Genomic DNA, 21,869 nt, shown 5'->3' with positions numbered 1-21,869 from the left:
TGTAAATTACTTTACTTTGTTGCCAAACGCGTTAGCCATAGAAGTAGAAGTAATCGTTGGCGTGACGACTTCATGAAGACACAATGATGGAGATCATGATGATGGAGATCATGGTGTCATGCCGGTGACAAAGATGATCATGGTGCCCCGAAGATGGAGATCAAAGGAGCATGATGATATTGGCCATATCATGTCACTATTTGATTGCATGTGATGTTTATCATGTTTTTGCATCTTATTTTCTTAGAACGACGGTAGTAATTAAGATGATCCCTTATAATAATTTCAAGAAAGTGTTCACCCTAACTGTGCACCGTTGCGAAGGTTCGTTGTTTCGAAGCACCACGTGATGATCGGGTGTGATAGATTCTAACGTTCGAATACAACGGGTGTTGACGAGCCTAGCATGTACAGACATGGCCTCAGAACACACGCAATACACTTAGGTTGACTTGACGAGCCTAGCATGTACAGACATGGCCTCGGAACACGGAGGACCGAAAGGTCGAGCATGAGTCGTATAGAAGATACGATCAACATGGAGATGTTCACCGATCTTGACTAGTCCGTCTCACGTGATGATCGGACACGGCCTAGTTAAAGTCGGATCATGTTGCACTTAGATGACTAGAGGGATGTCTATCTGAGTGGGAGTTCATTAAATAATTTGATTATATGACCTTAATTATCATGAACTTAGTCTAAAATCTTTACACTATGTATTGTAGATCAAATGGCCAACGTTGTCCTCAATTTCAACGCGTTCCTAGAGAAAACCAAGCTGAAAGATGATGGCAGCAACTATACGGACTGGGTCCGGAACCTGAGGATCATCCTCATAGTAGCCAAGAAAGATTATGTCTTAGAAGCACCGCTAGGTGAAGCACCAATCGCAGAGAACCAAGACGTTATGAACGCTTGGCAATCACGTGCTGATGATTACTCCCTCGTTCAGTGCGGCATGCTTTACAGCTTAGAACCGGGTCTCCAAAAGCATTTTGAGAAACATGGAGCATACGAGATGTTCGAGGAGCTGAAACTGGTTTTTCAAGCTCATGCCCGGGTCGAGAGATATGATGTCTCCGACAAGTTCTTCAGCTATAAAATGGAGGAGAACAGTTCTGTTAGTGAGCACATACTCAGAATGTCTGGGTTGCACAACCGCTTGTCTCAGCTGGGAGTTAATCTCCCGGATGACGCGGTCATTGACAGAATCCTCCAGTCGCTTCCACCAAGCTACAAGAGCTTTGTGATGAACTACAATATGCAGGGGATGGAAAAGACCATTCCCGAGGTATATTCAATGCTGAAATCAGCGGAAGGGGAGATCAGAAAAGAACATCACGTGTTGATGGTGAATAAAACCACTAAGTTCAAGAAGGGCAAGGGTAAGAAGAACTTCAAGAAGGACGGCAAGGGAGTTGCCGCGCCCGGTAAACTAGTTACTGGGAAGAAGTCAAAAAATGGACCCAAACCCGGGACTGAGTGCTTTTATTGCAAGGGAAGTGGTCACTGGAAGCGGAACTGCCCCAAATATTTAGCGGACAAGAAGAAGGCCGGCAACACCCAAGGTATATGTGATATACAAGTAATTGATGTGTACCTTACCAGTACTCGTAGTAGCTCCTGGGTATTTGATACCGGTGCGGTTGCTCATATTTGTAACTCAAAGCAGGAACTACGGAATAAACGGAGACTGGCAAAGGACGAGGTGACGATGCGCGTCGGGACTGGTTCCAAGGTCGATGTGATCGCCGTCGGCACGCTACCTCTGCCTCTACCCACGGGATTAGTTTTAAACCTCAATAATTGTTATTTAGTGCCAGCTTTGAGCATGAACATTGTATCTGGATCTCGTTTAATTCGAGATGGCTACTCATTTAAATCCGAGAATAATGGTTGTTCTATTTATTTGAGAGATATGTTTTATGGTCATGCCCCGCTGGTCAATGGTTTATTTTTGATGAATCTCGAACGTGATGTTACACATGTTCATAGTGTGAATACCAAAAGATGTAAAGTTGATAACGATAGTCCCACATATCTGTGGCACTGCCGCCTTGGTCACATTGGTGTCAAGCGCATGAAGAAGCTCCATGCAGATGGACTTTTGGAGTCTATTGATTACGAATCATTTGACACGTGCGAACCATGCCTCATGGGTAAGATGACCAAGACTCCGTTCTCCGGAACAATGGAGCGAGCAACCAACTTATTGGAAATCATACATACCGATGTGTGTGGTCCAATGAGTGTTGAGGCTCGCGGAGGATATCGTTATGTTCTCACTCTCACTGATGATTTAAGTAGATATGGATATGTCTACCTGATGAAACACAAGTCTGAAACCTTTGAAAAGTTCAAGGAATTTCAAAGTGAGGTTGAGAATCAACGTGACAGGAAAATAAAATTCCTACGATCAGATCGTGGTGGAGAATATTGAAGTCACGAATTTGGTACACACTTAAGGAAATGTGGAATAGTTTCACAACTCACGCCGCCTGGAACACCTCAGAGATATGGTGTGTCCGAACGTCGTAATCGCACTCTATTGGATATGGTGCGATCTATGATGTCTCTTACCGATTTACCGCTCTCATTTTGGGGTTATGCTTTAGAGACTGCCGCATTCACTTTAAATAGGGCTCCGTCGAAATCCGTTGAGACGACACCGTATGAATTATGGTTTGGGAAGAAACCTAAGCTGTCGTTTCTAAAAGTTTGGGGATGCGATGCTTATGTCAAGAAACTTCAACCTGAAAAGCTCGAACCCAAATCGGAAAAATGCGTCTTCATAGGATACCCTAAGGAAACTATTGGGTATACCTTCTACCTCAGATCCGAAGGCAAGATCTTCGTTGCCAAGAACGGGTCCTTTCTGGAGAAGGAGTTTCTCTCGAAAGAATTGAGTGGGAGGAAAGTGGAACTTGATGAGGTGATAGTCACCCCTTCCGAACCGGAAAGTAGCGCAGCGCGGGAAAATGTTCCTGTGGTGCCTACACCGACTGGGGAGGAAGTTAATGATGATGATCATGAAGCTTCAGATCAAGTTACTGAACTTCGTAGGTCCACAAGGACACGTTCCGCACCAGAGTGGTACGGCAACCCTGTCCTGGAAATCATGTTGTTAGACAACGGTGAACCTTCAAACTATGAAGAAGCGATGGCGGGCCCGGATTCCGACAAATGGCTAGAAGCCATGAAATCCGAGATAGAATCCATGTATGAAAACAAAGTATGGACTTTGACTGACTTGCCCGATGAGCGGCGAGCCATAGAAAACAAATGGATCTTTAAGAAGAAGACGGACGCGGATGGTAATGTGACCATCTACAAAGCTCGACTTGTCGGTAAGGGTTATCGACAAGTTCAAGGGGTTGACTACGATGAGACCTTCTCACCCGTAGCGAAGCTGAAGTCCGTCCGAATCATGTTAGCAATTGCCGCATACTATGATTATGAGATATGGCAGATGGACGTCAAAACGGCATTCCTTAATGGCTTCCTTAAGGAAGAGTTGTATATGATGCAGCCGGAAGGTTTTGTCGATCCTAAGAATGCTAACAAAGTGTGCAAGCTCCAGCGCTCAATCTATGGGCTGGTGCAAGCATCTCGGAGTTGGAACATTCGCTTTGATGAGATGATCAAAGCGTTTGGGTTTACACAGACTTATGGAGAAGCCTGTGTTTACAAGAAAGTGAGTGGGAGCTCTGTAGCATTTCTCATATTATATGTGGATGACATACTATTGATGGGAAATGATATAGAATTCTTGGAAAGTATAAAGGCCTATTTGAATAAGTGTTTTTCAATGAAGGACCTTGGAGAAGCTGCTTATATATTAGGCATCAAAATCTATAGAGATAGATCAAGACGCCTCATTGGTCTTTCACAGAGTACATACCTTGACAAGATATTGAAGAAGTTCAGTATGGATCAGTCCAAGAAGGGGTTCTTGCCTGTATTGCAAGGTGTGCAATTGAGCACGGCTCAATGCCCGACCACGGCAGAAGATATAGAAGAGATGAGTGTCATTCCCTATGCCTCGGCCATAGGGTCTATTATGTATGCCATGCTGTGTACCAGACCTGATGTAAACCTTGCCGTAAGTTTGGTAGGAAGGTACCAAGGTAATCCCGGCAAGGAACACTGGACAGCGGTCAAGAATATCCTGAAGTACCTGAAGAGGACTAAGGATATGTTTCTCCTTTATGGAGGTGACGAAGAGCTCGTCGTAAAGGGTTACGTCGACGCTAGCTTCGACACAGATCTGGATGACTCGAAGTCACAGACCGGATACTTGTATATTTTGAATGGAGGGGCAGTAAGCTAGTGCAGTTGCAAGCAAAGCGTCGTGGCGGGATCTACATGTGAAGCGGAATACATGGCAGCCTCGGAGGCAGCACAGGAAGCAGTCTGGATGAAGGAGTTCATTACCGACCTAGGGGTGATTCCCAATGCGTCGGGCCCAATGACTCTCTTCTGTGACAACACTGGAGCTATTGCCCTTGCGAAGGAGCCCAGGTTTCACAGGAAGACCAGGCATATCAAGCGTCGCTTCAACTCCATTCGTGAAAGTGTTCAAAATGAAGACATAGATATTTGTAAAGTACATACGGACCTGAATGTAGCAGATCCGTTGACTAAACCTCTCCCTAGGGCAAAACATGATCAACACCAGGACGCAATGGGTGTTCGATTCATCACAATGTAACTAGATTACTGACTCTAGTGCAAGTGGGAGACTGTTGGAAATATGCCCTAGAGGCAATAATAAAAGGTTATTATTATATTTCTTTGTTCATGATAATCGTCTATTATTCATGCTATAATTGTATTGTCCGGAAATCGTAATACATGTGTGAATACATAGACCACAACGTGTCCCTAGTGAGCCTCTAGTTGACTAGCTCGTTGATCAACAGATAGTCATGGTTTCCTGACTATGGACATTGGATGTCATTGATAACGGGATCACATCATTAGGAGAATGATGTGATGGACAAGACCCAATCCTAAGCATAGCATAAAAGATCGTGTAGTTTCGTTTGCTAGAGCTTTTCCAATGTCAAGTATCTTTTCCTTAGACCATGAGATCGTGTAACTCCCGGATACCGTAGGAGTGCTTTGGGTGTGCCAAACGTCACAACGTAACTGGGTGACTATAAAGGTGCACTACGGGTATCTCCGAAAGTGTCTATTGGGTTGGCACGGATCGAGACTGGGATTTGTCACTCCGTGTGACGGAGAGGTATCTCTGGGCCCACTCGGTAATGCATCATCATAATGAGCTCAATGTGACTAAGGCGTTAGTCACGGGATCATGCATTGCGGTACGAGTAAAGAGACTTGCCGGTAACGAGATTGAACAAGGTATTGGGATACCGACGATCGAATCTCGGGCAAGTAACATACCGATTGACAAAGGGAATTGCATACGGATTGATTGAATCCTCGACACCGTGGTTCATCCGATGAGATCATCGTGGAACATGTGGGAGCCAACATGGGTATCCAGATCCCGCTGTTGGTTATTGACCGGAGAGGCGTCTCGGTCATGTCTGCATGTCTCCCGAACCCGTAGGGTCTACACACTTAAGGTCCGGTGACGCTAGGGTTGTAGAGATATATGTATGCGGAAACCCGAAAGTTGTTCGGAGTCCCGGATGAGATCCCGGACGTCACGAGAGGTTCCGGAATGGTCCGGAGGTGAAGAATTATATATAGGAAGTCAAGTTTCGGCCACCGGGAAAGTTTCGGGGGTTACCGGTATTGTACCGGGACCACCGGAAGGGTCCCGGGGGTCCACCGGGTGGGGCCACCTATCCCGGAGGGCCCCGTGGGCTGAAAGTGGAAGGGAACCAGCCCTTAGTGGGCTGGGGCGCCCCCCTTGGGCCTCCGCCCATGCGCCTAGGGTTGGGAACCCTAGGGGGAGTTCCCCCTTGCCTTGGGGGGCAAGGCACCCCTTCCCCCCCTTGTGGCCGCCGCCCCCCTTGAGATCCCATCTCTTGGGGCCGGCGCCCCCCCAGGGGGCCTATATAAAGGGGGGAGGGAGGGCAGCAGGACACAGCCTTGGGCGCCTCCCTCCTCCCCTGCAACACCTCTCTCTCTCTCGCAGAAGCTCGGCGAAGCCCTGCCGGAGACCCGCTACATCCACCACCACGCCATCGTGCTGTTGGATCTCCATTAACCTCTCCTTCCCCCTTGCTGGATCAAGAAGGAGGAGACGTCGCTGCACCGTACGTCTGTTGAACGCGGAGGTGCCGTCCGTTCGGCACTCGGTCATCGGTGATTTGGATCACGGCGAGTACGACTCCATCATCCACGTTCATTGGAACGCTTCCGCTCGCGATCTACAAGGGTATGTAGATGCACTCCTTTCCCCTCATTGCTAGTAGACTCCATAGATGCATCTTGGTGAGCGTAGGAAAATTTTAAAATTATGCTACGATTCCCAACACTGGGAACACATGCAATACACTTAGGTTGACTTGACGAGCCTAGCATGTACAGACATGGCCTCGGAACACGGAAGACCGAAAGGTCGGGCATGAGTCGTATAGAAGATACGATCAACATGGAGATGTTCACCGATCTTGACTAGTCCGTCTCACGTGATGATCGGACATGGCCTAGTTAACTCGGATCATGTTTCACTTAGATGACTAGAGGAATGTCTATCTGAGTGGGAGTTCATTGAATAATTCGATTAGATGAACTTAATTATCATGAACTTAGTCTAAAATCTTTACAATATGTCTTGTAGATCAAATGGCCCACGTTGCCCTCAACTTCAACGCGTTCCTAGAGAACACTAAGCTGAAAGATGATGGCAGCAACTATACGGACTGGGTCCGGAACCTGAAGATCATCCTCATAGCTGCCAAGAAAGATTATGTCCTAGAAGCACCGCTAGGTGATGCACCAATCCCAGAGAACCAAGACGTTATGAACGCTTGGCAATCACGTGCTGATGATTACTCCCTCGTTCAGTGCGGCATGCTTTACAGCTTAGAACCGGGTCTCCAAAAGCGTTTTGAGAAACATGGAGCATATGAGATGTTCGAAGAGCTGAAAATGGTTTTCCAAGCTCATGCCCGGGTCGAGAGATATGAAGTCTCTGACAAGTTCTTCAGCTGTAAAATGGAGGAAAATAGTTCTGTTAGTGAGCACATACTCAGAATGTCTGGGTTACACAAACGCTTGTCTCAGCTGGGAGTTAATCTCCCGGATGAGCGGTCATTGACAGAATCCTTCAGTCGCTTCCACCAAGCTACAAGAGCTTTGTGATGAACTTCAATATGCAGGGGATGGAAAAGACCATTCCTGAGGTATATTCAATGCTGAAATCAGCGGAGGTGGAGATCAAAAAGGAACATAAAGTGTTGATGGTGAATAAAACCACTAAGTTCAAGAAGGGCAAGGGTAAGAAGAACTTCAAGAAGGACGGCAAGGGAGTTGCCGCGCCCGGTAAGCCAAGGAATGGACCCAAGCCTGAGACTGAGTGCTTTTATTGCAAGGGAAGTGGTCACTGGAAGCGGAACTGCCCCAAATACTTAGCGGACAAGAAGGCCGGCAACACCAAAGGTATATGTGATATACATGTAATTGATGTGTACCTTACCAGTACTCGTAGTAGCTCCTGGGTATTTGATACCGGTGCGGTTGCTCATATTTGTAACTCAAAACAGGAGCTGCGGAATAAGCGGAGACTGGCGAAGGACGAGGTGACGATGCGCGTCGGGAATGGTTCCAAGGTCGATGTGATCGCCGTCGGCACGCTACCTCTGCATTTACCTACGGGATTAGTTTTAAACCTCAATAATTGTTAGTTAGTGCCAGCTTTGAGCATGAACATTGTATCTGGATCTCGTTTAATGCGAGATGGCTACTCATTTAAATCCGAGAATAATGGTTGTTCTATTTATATGAGAGATATGTTTTATGGTCATGCCCCGCTGGTCAATGGTTTATTCTTAATGAATCTCGAACGTGATGTTACACATATTCATAGTGTGAATACCAAAAGATGTAAAGTTGATAACGATAGTCCCACATACTTGTGGCACTGCCGCCTTGGTCACATTGGTGTCAAGCGCATGAAGAAGCTCCATGGAGATGGACTTTTGGAGTCTCTTGATTACAAATCATTTGACACGTGCGAACCATGCCTCATGGGTAAGATGACCAAGACTCCGTTCTCCGGAACAATGGAGCGAGCAACCAACTTATTGGAAATCATACATACCGATGTGTGCGGTCCAATGAGTGTTGAGGCTCGCGGTGGCTATCGTTATGTTCTCACTCTCACTGATGACTTAAGTAGATATGGGTATGTCTACCTAATGAAACACAAGTCTGAAACCTTTGAAAAGTTCAAGGAATTTCAGAGTGAGGTTGAGAATCAACGTGACAGGAAAATAAAGTTCTTACGATCAGATCGTGGTGAAGAATATTTAAGTCACAAATTTGGCACACACTTAAGGAAATGTGGAATTGTTTCACAACTCACGCCGCCTGGAACACCTCAGCGAAATGGTGTGTCCGAACGTCGTAATCGCACTCTATTGGATATGGTGCGATCTATGATGTCTCTTACCGATTTACCGCTCTCATTTTGGGGCTATGCTTTAGAGACTGCCGCATTCACTTTAAATAGGGCTCCGTCGAAATCTGTTGAGACGACACCGTATGAATTATGGTTTGGGAAGAAACCTAAGCTGTCGTTTCTAAAAGTTTGGGGAGGCGATGCTTATGTCAAGAAACTTCAACCTGAAAAGCTCGAACCCAAGTCGGAAAAATGCGTCTTCATAGGATACCCTAAGGAAACCATTGGGTATACCTTCTACCTCAGATCCGAAGGCAAGATCTTTGTTGCCAAGAAAGGGTCCTTTCTGGAGAAAGAGTTTCTCTCGAAAGAATTGAGTGGGAGGAAAGTGGAACTTGATGAGGTGATAGTCACCCCTTCCGAACCGGAAAGTAGCGCAGCGCGGGAACATGTTCTTGTGGTGTCTGCACCGACTAGGGAGGAAGTTAATGATGATGATCATGAAGCTTCGGATCAAGTTCCTGCTGAACTTCGTAGGTCCACAAGGACACGTTCCGCACCAGAGTGGTACGGCAACCCTGTCCTGGAAATCATGTTGTTAGACAACGGTGAACCTTCGAACTATGAAGAAGCGATGGCGGGCCCGGATTCCAACAAATGGCTTGAAGCCATGCAATCCGAGATAGAATCCATGTATGAAAACGAAGTATGGACTTTGACTGACTTGCCCGATGATCGGCGAGCCATAGAAAATAAATAGATCTTTAAAAAGAAGACAGACGCGGATGGTAATGTGACCATCTATAAGGCTCGACTTGTCGCTAAGGATTATCGACAAGTTCAAGGGGTTGACTACGATGAGACTTTCTCACCCGTAGCGAAGCTGAAGTCCGTCCGAATCATGTTAGCAATTGCCGCATTCTATGATTATGAGATATGGCAAATGGACGTCAAAACGGCATTCCTTAACGGCTTTCTTAAGGAAGAATTGTATATGATGCAGCCGGAAGGTTTTGTCGATCCTAAGAATGCTAACAAGGTATGCAAGCTCCAGCGCTCCATCTATGGGCTGGTGCAAGCATCTCGGAGTTGGAACATTCGATTTGATGAGATGATCAAAGCGTTTGGGTTTACACAGACTTATGGAGAAGCCTGTGTTTACAAGAAAGTGAGTGGGAGCTCTGTAGCATTTCTCTTATTATATGTGGATGACATACTATTGATGGGAAATGATATAGAATTCTTGGAAAGTATAAAGGCCTATTTGAATAAGTGTTTTTCAATGAAGGACCTTGGAGAAGCTGCTTATATATTAGGCATCAAGATCTATAGAGATAGACCAAGACGCCTCATTGGTCTTTCACAGAGTACGTACCTTGACAAGATATTGAAGAAGTTCAATATGGATCAGTCCAAGAAGGGCTTCTTGCCTGTATTGCAAGGTGTGCAATTGAGCACGGCTCAATGCCCAACCACGGCAGAAGATAGAGAAAAGATGAGTGTCATCCCCTATGCCTCGGCCATAGGGTCTATTATGTATGCCATGCTGTGTACCAGACCTGATGTAAACCTTGCCGTAAGTTTGGTAGGAAGGTACCAAAGTAATCCCGGCATGGAACACTGGACATCGGTCAAGAATATCCTGAAGTACCTGAAGAGGGCTAAGGATATGTTTCTCGTTTATGGAGGTGACGAAGAGCTCGTCGTAAAGGGTTACGTCGACGCTAGCTTCGACACAGATCTGGATGACTCGAAGTCACAAACCGGATATGTGTATATTTTGAATGGAGGGGCAGTAAGCTGGTGCAGTTGCAAGCAAAGCGTCGTGGCGGGATCTACATGTGAAGCGGAGTACATGGCAGCCTCAGAGGCAGCACAGGAAGCAATCTGGATAAAGGAGTTCATTACCGACCTAGGGGTGATTCCCAATGCGTCGGGCCTGATGACTCTCTTCTGTGACAACACTGGAGCTATTGCCCTTGCCAAGGAGCCCAGGTTTCACAGGAAGACCAGGCATATCAAGCGTCGCTTCAACTCCATTCGTGAAAGTGTTCAGAATGGAGACATAGATATTTGTAAAGTTCATACGGACCTGAATGTTGCAGATCCGTTGACTAAACCTCTCCCTAGAGTAAAACATGATCAACACCAGAACTCTATGGGTGTTCGATTCATCACAATGTAACTAGATTATTGACTCTAGTGCAAGTGGGAGACTGTTGGAAATATGCCCTAGAGGCAATAATAAATGGTTATTATTATATTACTTTGTTCATGATAATTGTCTATTGTTCATCCTATAATTGTGTTATCCGGAAATCGTAATACATGTGTGAACACATAGACCACAACGTGTCCCTAGTAAGCCTCTAGTTGACTAGCTCGTTGATCAACAGATAGTCATGGTTTCCTGACTATGGACATTGGATGTCATTGATAACGGGATCACATCATTAGGAGAATGATGTGATGGACAAGACCCAATCCTAAGCATAGCATAAAAGATCGTGTAGTTCGTTTGCTAGAGCTTTTCCAATGTCAAGTATCTTTTCCTTAGACCATGAGATCGTGTAACTCCCGGATGCCGTAGGAGTGCTTTGGGTGTACCCAACGACACAACTTAACTGGGTGACTATAAAGGTACACTACGGGCATCTCCGAAAGTGTCTGTTGAGTTGGCACGGATCGAGACTGGGATTTGTCACTCCGTATGACGGAGAGGTATCTCTGGGCCCACTCGGTAATGCATCATCATAATGAGCTCAATGTGACTAAGGAGTTAGCCACGGGATCATGCATTACGGTACGAGTAAAGTGACTTGCCGGTAACGAGATTGAACAAGGTATTGGGATACCAACGATCGAATCTCGGGCAAGTAACATACCGCTTGACAAAGGGAATTGTATACGGGATTGATTGAATCCTCGACATCGTGGTTCATCCGATGAGATCATCGTGGAACATGTAGGAGCCAACATGGGTATCCAGATCCCGCTGTTGGTTATTGACCGGAGAGGCGTCTTGGTCATGTCTGCATGTCTCCCGAACCCGTAGGGTCTACACACTTAAGGTTCGGTGACTCTAGGGTTGTAGGGATATTAGTATGCGGAAACCCGAAAGTTGTTCGGAGTCCCGAATGAGATCCCGGACGTCACGAGGAGTTCCGGAATGGTTCGGAGGTGAAGAATAATATATAGGAAGTCCAGTTTCGCCCACCGGGAAAGTTTCGGGGGTTATCGGTATTGTACCGGGACCACCGGAAGGGTCCCGGGGTCCACCGAGTGGGGCCACCTATCCCGGAGGGCCCCATGGGCTGAAGTGGGAAGGGAACCAGCCCTTAGTGGGCTGGGGCGCCCCCCCTTGGGCCTCCCCCTGCGCCTAGGGTTGGAAACCCTAGGGGTGGGGGGCGCCCCACTTGGCTTGGGGGGGGGGGGGAAGCCACCCCCCCTTCCCCCTTGGCCGCCGCCCCCCTTGGAGATCTGATCTCCCAGGGCCGGCGCCCCCCAGGGGTCCCTATATATAGTGGGGGGAGGGAGGGCAGCAGTACCACAGCCCCTGGCGCCTCCCTCTCCCCCTGCAACACCTCTCCCTCCCGCTTGCGCTTGGTGAAGCCCTGCCGACATCCCGCTGCATCCACCACCACGCCGTCGTGCTGCTGGATCTCCATCAACCTCTCCTTCCCCCTTGCTGGATCAAGAAGGAGGAGACGTCGCTGCTCCGTACGTGTGTTGAACGCGGAGGTGCCGTCCGTTCGGCACTCGGTCATCGGTGATTTGGATCACGGCGAGTACGACTCCATCAACCCCGTTCATTAGAACGCTTCCGCTCGCGATCTACAAGGGTATATAGATGCACTCCTTTTCCCTCGTTGCTAGTATACTCCATAGATGGATCTTGGTGATGCGTAGAAAATTTTAAAATTCTGCTACGATCCCCAACACCTCCTATCATGCCATTCGACGTCCCGCAGCGCATGATGATCTTCAGAAGGATCTCATTGAGGAGTGGTGGGCATGGAATGGACGACAAAGAGCATCATGATTTGTGCGTTCGATATTGTATTGTTGAACTATTTATTGTGTTTATTGCACTATTTGTTGTATTGAACGATAAACTGTTTGTTTGAGTTGTAATAACGAAATTGAACTATTTATTTTGATTTATTTTGTTTGTGTTTGATCTTTTTTGCTTATGTTTTGGAATGCATATGTTGTTTGTGCGAGAGTCGCTCGCGCTGCATTTTTTGCGCTGCTACAGCTGCGCGCGCTGCATTTTAGCGCGGCTGCTGGAGCCAGCGCTGCCCGCCGTGCCAAACCAGACGACGGGCACACGGCAAAGTAGCTTTTAGCGCGCGGCGTGTTCGGCGGCTGTTGGAGATGCTCTTACGAGTCTCGGTCGGCGCAAATTCTACACGCTTGCCGCCGGCGTCTCTCCCGCTTGGTAAAGAGTTCCATGAATAACCAACAGTGATAGAGAGAGTGTATGACCTGCATCAGCCGTAACACGCTCAAATTTGATACGGATAGAAAAATCAATCATAACTGCTTTTTTTTAGAACAATCATAACTGCTTCTTGATTACGTTTTCACCGTTTAAACGCGAGATATTTGTAGCTGATCCGTGCGCATCTCGCGTCGCGTTATCTGGAAAACTCTGGCCGGCTTCCACGCTGCAGCTCTCCTTTTCCCCCACGTCTCCTCTCCCCGATTGAGAGAGGCGGCGTCCTCCTCGCCTTCTTTCCCGTCTGGCGCCGCTGGTCTCTTCCAGCTATGCTGCCGCCGCCGGCCCCCACCTTTCCCTCTTCAGGACGAGGTGTAGCCATGGCGGCAACGCCAAAGGAGGAGGAGAGGGGAGGATATATATATATGCCGCTACAAGATCGAGTACCAGGGTGGTGATGATCAGGCAACGCAGGCAACGCAGGTCGTGATGATCACGCAACGCAGGCTGATCATCATGAGCGCCTGGATGCATTCACCACCGGCGCCGTCTGCAGGTCTTCGTCTATGGCGACGCCGTTAGTGCTTCGCCTGGATGCATCCACCACCAGTGCCGGCTCCAGGTCATCGTTAGGATGGGCACGGAACAGCAGCAAGCAACGCGGCATCCTCAGGCCGTGACGACAAGAGGTGCTGCCAAGAGGAGAACGCTCAAATCTCTTCAGTCTATGTGAAATTCAGAGAATAGCAGCTTTTTGGCATGTTTTGTTCCCTTCTGATTAGGGTCTTGGCTAATTGCCTTTCCTTTCCTCTGTTTTTTTGTTAGATTAGATGCGTTCGCTTCAGATGCGGTTGTTCTTTCCAGTGTCCAGGCCAGGGATTCGTCAAGGAACATACATGTGGTCTCTGTCGACCTGCTGTCTCATGCGGTGAGCGCTTTTCTTCTCATTCCTTTTTTTGTTTTTATTAAGTACTCCGTTCCAAAATTCTTGTCTTATATTTATCTAGATACGGATGTACCTAATTCTTGTCTTAGATTTGTCTAGATACGGATGTACCTAATACTAAAACGTGACTTGATACATCTGTATTTAGACAAATCTAAGACGAGAATCTTGGGACGAAGTACATAAACACATAAACACTAATTATTTTCCGTGTGTTTGTTGTCTTTTTTTGTTTTCTTAGTTTCTTTAAAGACAAAATTCCAAGGCTTGGTGATTCGGGACAACTTTGATCAGTTTGTTGTTTCTTACTGTCAGCTCAAGAGGTTGATCTCAAGTTGTTTATTTGGCAGCATAAGCAAGTTTCTTTTGGAGGACAGAATTTTGCCCTGGATAAAGAGCTGTGAACTCACAAGTAACCGATTTAATTTGTTAGAGAGAGACACAGTGTTCATATATTCTGTCAGTTCGGTTTTTACACCAAATATCCATTGGTTTTATTTACATGTTTTCTGTTGAAAGTTGTTGGTTCAGGACAAGTTCGATCAGTACGGAAAGTTTATAAGCTACTGAAGGTGGAACCGATTGACTAGCATCTGCATGCACAGCATTGATCAGTATGTATGTTTGCTTGAATTAGTGTACCCGTTATGATAATATGCTTTTGACTTCCAGTGGTAGTCTTTTCATTAGCCTTCCGTGAAGCTAACTGCCCATTTCTTACTTTTAGAGGAAAGGAATTCACCCAACTTTATAAATAGAGATAAACGCACCATTCGTCATTGAACTCTTGTGAGATGAGCACATTGGTCACTCTTCTCTCAAAATGTGATGAACCGGTCACAACACTCAATTTTATGAGCAAACTGGTCACTCTGCCGTTTTCAGCGTAACGGGCGCTAAGGTGGCATGCTGACTCAGCGTTGGGTCCACGCCCATGGCACATGCGCATATCAGAGGGCGGGATATTTTGCAAAAAGGACCCTGAAAAGATGTGGAGCATCAGTTTGGACACTGGGAGGATTGTTTGCTCGTGTTGCTCATTCTTGACTGGAACTCGTCGTGCGCCAAGCTAAGCCATGGGCTCTTGTTGGGATCCAGGAACACCGCCGCTGACCCGCCATTGCTGTCGGCGGGGTCGCGCATGCTGAGCTGCAACACGCCGTGCCATGCCTCGACGCCACTGTCGGCGCACGCCACCTGCACCGCTGCTAGCCTGCTACTGCCGCTGACGAGCGTGATTGCGAGCCCGTGGCATCTTTCTCTCTGTGACCACAGCTGGTGCGGCGTGGTGTTCCAGCAGTTAGGGCCGAGGTTCCTTCCTCCGCTAGCCTGCTGCACCGCGCTACCTCGTGCACTCCATGGCCACCTGCTACGGCCGAGCGACCCGCGCGACTAGAGAAAAAGGACGCACTGTGTCCAGCTGAAGCCGCCGTAGATTTGCTGGAGCCAGGACGTAGTAGCCTGGAGCCGCAGCCGCCATGTATTTAGCCTGGAGCCGCAGCCGCCATGTATTTGTCTAAATTTGTGTCGCTAACGCTGTAACCTGTATGTCTTGCCGTCCATGAAGACATAGACATTCTATGTCCAACCGCATCCGTGGGGCGCGCGGTGTAGCACTGTGCCAGCCCGCCTTGCCCGGAGCACCGCCTCGCGTTCCTTGCACCGGACCACCGGCTCCAGGACCACTGGCTCCGTGCCGACGTCGTCCGACCTCGCCGCCATGGCTCCCTTGATCAATTCCTCTCTGTGGTAAGCTAGAGGACAATTTATCTCACCAGAAGGTCATCCGCCATGTATCACTATCATCTGACTATAATAACCACAACATCGCCACCCAGGCACCTGCATCTTGTGTCTGCCGTCTTGTCCATAGGCTTCACCGAGATTCCCTGTAAATTGTTGCCAAAGGAATCAAACTCGGAGTCCATGTATCACCTACGCCACAGCCACACTATTCTTCTCCCCCTCCGGCGGAAGATTGCCGCGCACCGATCTACCTTCTTCTTATTCTCGGCTAGGTAGGCCCCATGGAGATCGTCTGTAGCTTATGGCGACATCCCATCCATGCCGTGCATCCTCGAGAAGGCCTCATCTACTCCGGCCGCTGCCTCCGTCAGCCGTGGCCTCGCATTCGAGCTCCGTTGTCATCTCCGTCCGCTCAAGCCTGATCTAGGTGAGCCTTCGATGCTGGTGCACCTCTTCTCCATCTCTTCCGTCCTCTCTAACCCGCATGAGCCCTAGTGCCGCTGAAGCCGCCACGGGAGGTCACTGTCGATGTGTCTGCGGCCAGCCCCCGCACGCTACCACCACCCCAGGCCGGTGCAGCCTCACTCCCGCATGGCCCCCGTGCCAACTCTCACCTCACGTAGCTCTCTTCTGCGCCTACGCGCGCGTCGCCGCCGTGCCGCGCTCGTAACTGGCGTCTAAGCAGCTTGTGTATGATTCGTAAGAGGCTTGCAGGTGGGCCATAAACCGGTGCAACCTTGACCTATTCCGAGTTAATGTTTTCAGGGTCTTTTTTGCAAAAAATCCTGCCCTCTGATATGCGCACATGTTGCAGCTGTGGTCCCAACGCTGAGTCAGCATGCCACCTAGGCGGCCGTTATGGCTGGAAACGGCAGAGCGACCAGTTTACTCATAAAATTGAGTGTTGAGACCGGTTCATCACATTTTGAGAGAAGAGTGACCAATATGCTCATCTTGCAAGAGTTCAGTGACCAATGGTGTGTTTATCTCTTATAAATAAAGCCACTAGGCAGAGTACGCACTAACAAAGCGACGCAGAAGGTAAAAGGATAAATCACAAGCATGGCCTACAACCAGGCGAATAGTCCCAAACGATCACACGGCACGCAAGCCGGCACAAAAGCAAAACAATGTCTGCTTCTAATTTACAGTTTAGAATTTATACACACTATTTTTTTTGGATCTGAACACTGATGTGCGCCAACTTTTCTTTTGGCCAAAGACAAAGGTTTATGCACCCTTTTTTCAATATTTTTCATGACTCAGAATCGGGTCCATTAGCAATCCTTTCTCCATCAAGAGCATTCATACCATCGTCGAGGTCGAGCCATAGGTAAAGTTCAACTTCCTCGCTTTCTCTACAACCAACTATTTTTGGTACTTTAGACATTTGAATTGATCTCATATTTTGCAATTCCTAAACTAGGATGATTAGAACCATCTCCATCAAGCTGCCGTATAACATGATGTATTTGCACATTGATGTGCTGGAATTTATCCTTTATAGGTGCATGACACATATATTCACTTTTTACTTAAGGATCGACTCGTAGATTAATTATAGAACCCAATTGTAGTAAAAAGATGAAAATTTATATGAAGTTACTGCATTCACAGAATGTTCTCTCTCCTTTACAATGACATGTTATGTTGTGCATCCCAATGTAGAAGACATTCAATCTACTCATTACCTGCTTTGATTTTAATTAGCACGAAGTTTGTCATTTTGAAGCAGATGTCCCAGTTCCTGGTTCAGAATTTGATGTTCCTTAAGCCATTTTATGTTGGAACTCTGGTACGGAAGAGCGCCCCTGATGTTGTCCAGTTAAGCTATTGGCTATCTAAGTTTGTTGGTGATATTGTCATTGCAATGCATCGAAGTTCTTATGCGAACTTAAACCACTGATCAATGGCTGCTTGTGTTTGCTGCTAAAGAGTTCAATACATAGCAAGTAGAGAAGGGAGGAAGCACATCCTGCATTTTCTACAGCCAGGTGGTCTGCCTGCTGATTTCCTTCTTTTCTGATTACAAAAATGCCGAGGCAGCTGCAGAAGGAGATCAGGTGGGCTGAGCGGCCGGACGGCGCTGCACGTGGCGCTATCATCAAGAGTGGCATCGCCAGGTACAAGACAATGCATCCATCCAAAATTCTGCTTAATGTAGCACAGACCCATGCTTTGCTTTTTCCTTGCATTTTTTGGTTGTACCAGCATCATGTTGCCTGCAAGGTGTTTGCTGAAATGTTTTTCCTGTGTTTTTTGCTGCAGGAGACCGACAAGGGCACCAACTACACCAAGAAGTTCAGGTATGATGTACTCCTCCAATGATTTAGAGAAACTATCATACACCTGATCCCTTCTTCTATATCTCGAGTTAATGTTTCAGTCTAAATACTCTCTTCTTGATCAGTGGATGACGGCAGACCGTGTCATCATGCACTTGGAGATGCTGGAGACACATGTATGTACCATATCTTATGAAACCAACTTATGGAACAATTTCTTTCAATGCCCTGCAAATGCTTGAACAATGTCAGGATGGAGCCATGGTACCAGGTGCTATAGAGCAAGGGCATAATCCAGGCCAAGAAGGATGGTATCAAGGTGCAATTATCGTTGAGGAAGCCTTGAGGGTGTGGTCAACAGCATACACACGGACGCTGATGGTACATGGATTTTGCATCAAGAAGGACCCCATGTAGAAGGTAATGGTCCGGTCTATTAGATGCAGTAAGATATATCTTACATGTTACTTCCTTCTCAGTTGTTGTGTCCATTGAAATTATTATTTTTCTTTTGTTGGAGCATCTACAGCCGTACTCCTCAAATTGACCGGGCGGGCACGGGACCATTGACCGGACAGGAGAGAGAAGTAAAAAGTAGCAAAAAGTTGACCCAACCGAACCCCTCATATCTTTTCTATATTTCCGGGCTGTCCGCAAACCCTCATATCCATCTTAAATATGGAGAGGATATGAGGGCTCGCGGACATGCCCGAGCGCACCCGATCAATCCGCCACGTAGGACGCGGCCCCACCCAGGACCACCTTTTCTCTTTCTTTACTCATTCTTTTCTTTCTCTCTCTTCATCTCCACCAATCACGTGCAAGTGACCGGACAAATGAGGAAGAAAATGAGGATTGTGGTTGCGCGGATGGATAAATAGGAGTTCAAAACGGACATGTCCGGTCATTGACCGAGCTCGTCCGCGGACGTTTGAGGGGTCGAATTAGAGGTACGTGGTTGTAGATGCTCTTACTCTAGTTTTGAAGTTTGTTGACCTTTTTTTAGGCGTACCGTGCCTAGCATTTATAGAAGAATATATTTCTTAGATTCTCCTTTGTGATGCATTTTTATTTTCATTTTTCCTTTTGGATGTGTTGCCTATATCTGAATGTAAATGTGAACCCGAAAAAGAAAACCTTTCATGGCTGCAAGAGATAGAGCATTTTAAAAACCACGAATGCCTAGAAAGTAGAGGAAATGTCACCCAGTGACATTGAAGCCTACATTCAGAGAACCTGCAGCCAGAAGAAAGGGCCGGCCACCGTAGACCACAGCAAGAGCGGCATGAAGGAGATAATTTTTATTTCCTCTTCCGACGACGAAGCCTCCCGAACCAGGCCAAAAGCAGCAGCCAGCAGCCACTAGTGACATGGTCGGACCAGACTGCCAAAGCCAAGTGAAGCTATCTTGGCAATCTTAGTTGTTGATCCATACCAAGGATACCACATCGATAATCAGAGGACATGTAGGGGCTATGGTATCTTTTTAGGTAGGAATGAACAATAGGCCTTTTGACGGAAGATAGAGCAATATGTTCTTGGGATGTGCCACACGAAAACATGACAGTTTAGCCCAAAAGGTAGTATGTTGGTTTTACTGGTAAAAAGGGGAAATAAGAGATTTGGCACGATGTTAAAACAGGACCATTGATGCATCTTTTAGAGATGGATTTGGTTCCAAACTTGGCTACCGCATCCATGCTTCGAGAACAAACAACAATTAAGGTAAGCTAATAGTGGTACATAATGAATGCCTCAGCTATAACCTGATGAGTCACTTGCCCTGAGTAAGATGCAAGATCCTTCACAGATCATTGTGTCTAGATCATGCAACAGATTTGAAAGATGCATGATCGCAACCCATCATTAATCAGTAACCAGAAAAGAACAAAGACTGGAGAAGATGAATATGGCTAATATGTTCTTAAATAGAAGTTCTAGAAGAATTAATATCGACTTTTTTAATCTTAAACAGTAGAACCCCTGAATCACCAATCCATTCTGAACTGCAGCTGGGTCCAAAAAAATTTCATTGACTGACCCAGCAGTAAGTAACATGCACGACAACTTAACCTATGAAACCCTCATCCACACAACACCAACAACATCACCGCCGCCACCAACTGAAGGGGAACACACGCCTATTCCCCGACAATATCACTAACATCTACCATGTAAAAAGACATCTATGCACGTGGATCAAGAGTGGGATCGATGAGTACGTACCATGATGCTGAGCGGGGTCGGCGTACATTGCCGAGCCGAATATGATGCAGAGGATGCCGTAGAACACACCCAGAGCATGCAGTTGAGCAGCGTCACTAGGTACGGGTCCGACTTGAACTCCTCCACGTCCTTGTTCTAGATGATCCGCCAGAACGTCGGCCTCCTCTGGTTGTGTTCTGGGTGTGTTCTACATCATCCTCCGTGTCATATTCGGCTCGGCAATGTACGCCTCCCCGCTCACCATCATGGTACGTACCCATCGATCCCGCTTCTGATCCACATGCATAGATGTCTTTTTAGATTTATATTGGTAGATGTCAGTGATATTGTTGGGGAATAGGCGTGTGTTCCCCTTCGGTTGGTGGCGGCGGTGATGTTGTTGATGTTGTGTGGATGAGAGTTGTGCATGGTCACTTATTGTTGGGTCAGTCAAGGATTTTTTGGACCCAGTTATCAGTGACATGTTGCTTTGCAGTTTAGAATGGATTGGTGATTCAGGGGTTCTACTGTTTAAGATTTAAAAAGACGATATTAATTCTTCTGGAACTTCTATTTAAGAACAAATTAGCCATATTCATCTTCTGCAGTCTCCAGGTTCTTTTCTGATTAATGATTAATGATGGGTTGCCATCATGCATCTTTCAAATCTATTGCATGATCTTAGACACAGCGATCTGTGAAGGATATTGGGCAAGTGACTCATCAGGTTATAACTGAGGCATTTATTATGTACCACTATTAGCATACCTTAGTTGTTGTTTGTCTGGAAGCATGGATGCGGGAGCCAATTTTGCAACCAAATCCATCTCTAAAAGATGCATCAATGGTCATGTTTAAACCATCGTGTCAAATCTCTTCTTTCCCCCTTTTTACCAGTAAAAAGGGACGTGATACCTTTTGGGCTAAACTGTCATGTTCGTGTGGCACATCCTAAGAACATGTTGCCCTATGTTCCGTCAAAAAACCTATTGTTCATTCCTCTACCTAAAAGGATACCCACTAGTGCAGAACCGGGCTTTAGCGCCGGTTCGTAAGGGCCTTTAGTGCCTGTTCTACAACCGGCACTAAAGAGTGGAGACTAAAGCCCCCCCTTTACTACCGGTTCGGCACGAACCGGCGCTAAAGTGCCACCACGTGGCACGAGCCAGGCCCGGGTGCTGGTAGACCATTAGTACCGGTTGGTAGCACCAACCGGTACTAAATGTTTGGGGGGGTTCTGGTTTTAATTTTTATTTTTCCATTAATTTTGTATTTTCCATTTAATTCTTTTTTGTTTGCTGGTATTTTACGATACTACATATTATACACATTATGCATATATATAAATAGATTTTCTCGTAGAACCGATCATATATATATATATATATATATATATATATATATATATATATATATATATATATATATATATATAATCGAATGTCTCACAACCACCATTAATTATTCACACATACACATGTATATATATACAATTTCTCCTACATGTTGCCTTGGTGCCTTCGGAGCACGATGACAAATGGTTCATGGGGGTGGTAGCGGGTAATAGTATTCTCCTTTGGGATCTATGACCTGGTCGAGCAAAAATCCCGCTATTTCCTCTTGAAGTGCTCGTATGTGCTCTGTTGGTAGGAGTTGGTCCCGCACCTCTTTGGTCCCGCAAGTGTATTAGTTGTGTGA

At 46.7% G+C, this 21,869-nt stretch overlaps 1 long non-coding RNA gene across 1 annotated transcript; it reads left to right on the top strand.

The window, feature by feature from the left end:
* The first annotated feature begins 13,212 nt into the window (after positions 1–13,212).
* Positions 13,213–16,483, top strand: LOC123142145 (uncharacterized). Its single transcript, XR_006470534.1, has 3 exons — positions 13,213–13,678; positions 13,815–13,917; positions 14,251–16,483. It is a non-coding gene; the product is annotated as an uncharacterized lncRNA (long non-coding RNA).
* The last annotated feature ends 5,386 nt before the right edge of the window (positions 16,484–21,869 follow it).

The sequence above is a fragment of the Triticum aestivum genome, chromosome 6D (assembly GCF_018294505.1).
Source record: "Triticum aestivum cultivar Chinese Spring chromosome 6D, IWGSC CS RefSeq v2.1, whole genome shotgun sequence".
Lineage (NCBI taxonomy): Eukaryota > Viridiplantae > Streptophyta > Magnoliopsida > Poales > Poaceae > Triticum > Triticum aestivum.
The sequence above is the reverse complement of the archived record's forward strand: the minus strand, read 5'-3'. Positions and strand labels throughout refer to the sequence as shown.